Source organism: Mus caroli, chromosome 9 (genome assembly GCF_900094665.2).
Source record: "Mus caroli chromosome 9, CAROLI_EIJ_v1.1, whole genome shotgun sequence".
Classification (NCBI taxonomy): Eukaryota; Metazoa; Chordata; class Mammalia; order Rodentia; family Muridae; genus Mus; species Mus caroli.
This window is the reverse complement of record NC_034578.1, coordinates 102,686,835-102,691,163: the sequence shown is the minus strand read 5'-3', so window position 1 is coordinate 102,691,163 and position 4,329 is coordinate 102,686,835.

Here is a 4,329-nt window from a genome sequence, read left to right as displayed (position 1 = left end):
TTTGGAGGTCAAGTCCACAGAGCCAAAGGGATCAAGCAAGACAGCCTTTCACTGCTGCCACCTGCTGGTTCAAGGAGGTAATACATATTAAACCACCACCACCACCACCACCACCAATAATGCTGTTCCAATTTCAGGAATAGAGGTGGGTGAAAGAAATTGCATAGGCCTGAGGTAGAGACATGACCCTGTGGGGGATATTACAATGCCTTTTCTAGGCCAGTATCCTGCGCCTTTAATTTCCTTGATCTGGGTGTCACCAGAACCTTGCAGAAAACTATAAAAAGTGATTTGACCAGGATTGGAGATGGCCTGTCCTGCCTGTACTCTACTGAGCTCCAGTGACTCTGAGGGCCACACCCTGCACATCCTAGTGATAGAGAAGAAAGGCAGGAATGGGACCAAGAAGAGAAGAGGCCTGAAGAGCCACTGGGAGGAGAGTGCAGCCCGGCCAGGCTCCCTCTTACCATCCCTTCTTCCTCACAAGTCTCTCATCCCATCCCTCCCCTCTGAAGGGTCTGGAGTGAGCGTCACAGACCCTGGTCAGCACCTGGCTGTTACCCTCCTATATCGTTACAGTATTTAGAATGGTTTTTTTTTTTTTTTTTTTTTTTTCTTGTTGCTGTGACCAAAGATTCAACAAGAGTAACATAGAGTGCCTTTGGCTCATGGGTTTAAAAAGGATATGGTCCATCAGAAGGACAGGAGAATGGCGTGGCCGGTCACATTATATTTGCAGCCAGGAGGCAGATAAATGTTGTCTTCTGACTGCCTTCTCCTCTGTATTTGCTTCAGGCCCCCAGCCCATGGAATGGCATCTCCTATGTTGGGGGTGAGCCCTCTTATCTCTGATGAGACACTGTCTGGAGCATCATGGATACCCCAGAGGCTTACCTCCCGGGGATTTCTACATCTCCTCAAGCTAACAATGAAGATGGATTATCCTGAGCCAGGAGACCGCTCAGTCCGAAAAACACCCACCACACAAGCTCAAGGATCCGAGTTCAGATTCTCAGCACCCACATACAAAGCCTGGCATAGTGGCAGGGGTTTGTAACTCCCTGCCGAGAATGTGGGGATAGATGGATCCCTGAAGCTCGTTGGTCAGCCAGCCACACTGAACCAATGAGCTCAAGGTGTAGTGAGAGAGCCTGTCTCAAAAAAGAAGGTGGCTTGTCTTAGTCGCTGTGGTGTTGCTATGAAGAGACACCATGATTAAAGCAACTCTAATAAAAGGAAAGCGCTTTAATTAAACGGGGATGGCTTACGGTTTCAGAAGTTTAGTCTATTATCCTCATGGTGGGGAGCATGGCAGCATGCAGGCAGACATGGTAGGTAAGAGTTCTACATGCAGACCCAATGGCAACAGGAAGAGAGAGAAAGTGCCCGGTCTGGGCCCATAAAATCCCCAAAGTTCACCCCCAGTAACACATTTCCTCCAACAAGACCACACCTCCTAATCCACTCCATCCACTCCCTAATGCGAAAACATTTAAGTTTATGAGCCAACGGAGGTGATGGTTTTCCTATTCAAACCATCACAGCCCTTTTTATTCCTGTGTCTCCAGGCTTAGTCCTGCTGCAGCCTGTCCTGGAGACCCTCCCTCCATCCTGCCTCCATTCTAGGGAGAACTCCACCTTTTGGTGCAGACTCAGGGCCTTTTCCGCCATTCTCCCCTACCCCCAGCCATATGCATTCCTTGTGTCAGCTGAAACCCCTCAGAAACCCCTTGTGTCAGGGACCCAGTGGGCACACTGAGCTGAATGCAGATCAGAGCCCTACTCAACCCACGTCAAAGAAGCTTCTTCCAGTGGATGGGAACTCACATGGAGAACCACACCACACCTGGAGAGCGAGAGACCTTGGAGCGCTCTATCCTAAGTGGGATGTCTCCATCAAAGCCCTCCCCCCCCTCAAGACTTAGGGATCTACTCAGAATAGGGGTAAGAAAGATCGCAAGAGCCAGAGGTAGCTGGTAACTTCAAGGAAACTTCAAAAAACAACGGGGCTGATGCACATATCAACTTACAAAGACAGTGGCAAGATGCAGCAGGCAGTCCTGCTCAGGTCCCAGCTAGTGGACCCCGGGTCCCATGCCTACCCAGAGAAGCTCTCTGCAACTGATACCCACTGGCAAAGATAAAATCAGTTTTCTCCAATGAGTGTCACCTGGTATACCAACCACGCCCAAGGGCAGACCCCAGGGCCAGAAGTCATTGACCAACACCAAACCAACTCAGTGGCATTTCTGTGGACTGTTTTTTGTTTTGTTTTGACATTTTTTGTCTTTTTGGTCGTTTGCATCTTTGTTTTGTTTTTTATTTTTTTGAGTTTTATTAATGTTTCTTGTTCTTTTGGGTTGTTTGTTTATTTTAGAGAGAGAAGAAACATAAAGTTGGTCAAAGGGAGATGGAGGGGATCTGGTGAGAGTTAGAGGAAGTGAAAACATGATCAAAATTTATTGTATAAATTTTTTTTAAATAAAAAACAGCCAGGCAGTGGTGGTGCACGCCTTTAATCCCAGCACTTGAGAGGCAGAGGCAGGTGGATTTCTGAGTTCGAGGCCAGCCTGGTCTACAGAGTGAGTTCCAGGACAACCAGAGCTACACAGAGAAACCCTGTCTCGAAAAAAACCAAAAACAAACAAACAAACAAAAAACCAAACATTTTAGGGGTCTGGAGAGATGGCTCAGCGGTTAAGAGCACTGACTGCTCTTCCAGAGGTCCTGAGTTCAATTCCCAGCAACCACATGGTGGCTCACAACCATCTGTAATGGGATCTGACACCCTCTTCTGGTGTCTCTGAAGTCAGTATACAGTGTACTCATACACATAAAATAAATAAATCTTTAAATATATATATATTAAAAAGTAGAAAACAATCTTGGAAGACACTAGTGACCAATCCATAAGCACACATACACACACAGACACATGCACACACACAGGCACATGCGCACACACACAGGCACACACACACACACACACACACACACAGGCACATGCAGACACACATACACACACATGGGCACATGCACTTGTATGTACAGGAACATACACCTAAATGAATATATATATATATATATTGCTCCAGTCCAGCTTATCCTGGATTCTTTGCCTTGGGATACAGATTCCAGACCCTGCCTTTACTACCCCCAAGCCATTCTAGAACCCTCCTATGCAAGACCACCTGGTGGTCTACACGGAGAATTAGGCTACAGAGATGGTGTTTCTAAAACAAACACAAAGAAAAACAGGAAGAGAAATATGGGAGAAGGAGATGAATAAATAGTTCATGTAAAGACACACCCTCGAAAACCTAGCCGCACTCCCCTAAGAGGGGGCAGTTAAACAGACGAAGCTGGAAGCAGTTGTGTCCCCGCTGGCCATGGTGTGGGGAGCAGAAATTAAAGCTATTTCTTGGGAGGAAATTGTTCAACTTCCCTGAAAGCAATTTCACAATGTCTGTCAAAATTTAAAATGCACAACCCCCTTGACCCACCACTACCCACTTCTAGGAAATAGCCTACAGATGAACTCACACACGTGTGAAATTATGCCCAAGGGTGTTCACTAGGTAGTGTTTGGAAGAGAAATTGGAAACAGCTAGCCCGGGGAGCATGGCTGGGTAAATGGGGAGCGGTGTCTTCATGTGTATTTTGCGGCTTCTAAAATGGATGAAGGCTGGTGACTGCATGCCGTGACAGAAACACAAGGTGTCCTGAATGTCTAGGACATTAACCTGTTTTTTTTTTTATTTGTTTGTTTTGTTTGTTTTTAAGAATCCAGTGAGGCCTGGGATCTCAGAGGGTCCCCTGGGAAAGCGTGCTTGCTGTGCAAAAATGAGGTTCTGAGTTCTCATCCCCAGCCCTCATGGAAAAAGCTGGGCTGTTTCTCCACACACATCTGTGACTTCCCCTGGAAGGCCACCAGGGCCACCAACCCAGCTGAAAAATGCTCAACTCCACAGTCGGGGGAGACCCCATCTCAAGGGAATAAGGTAGACATGTTCAGCATCTTCCTGTGAATTGCAACTGCACATGAACATGTATACACGTGCATACAAGATGTACACACACATAAATAAATAAGAAAGAAACAACAGAACATTACTTACCCATGTCCTCCAGACGTCTCCATCTCTAGCCCTACTGTCCTGTTCCAAGAAATTTAACTGCATCTAGTTCTACAGTCTGGTGGCCAGTACTCAGGAGTTTAGCACACAGGAGACACATTTATTATCTTGGGCTCCTCTTACACTCCTTCTCCCACTTGTTTTCAAGTCTCTCCTCTCCTCTCCTCTCCTCTCCTCTCCTCTCCTCTCCTCT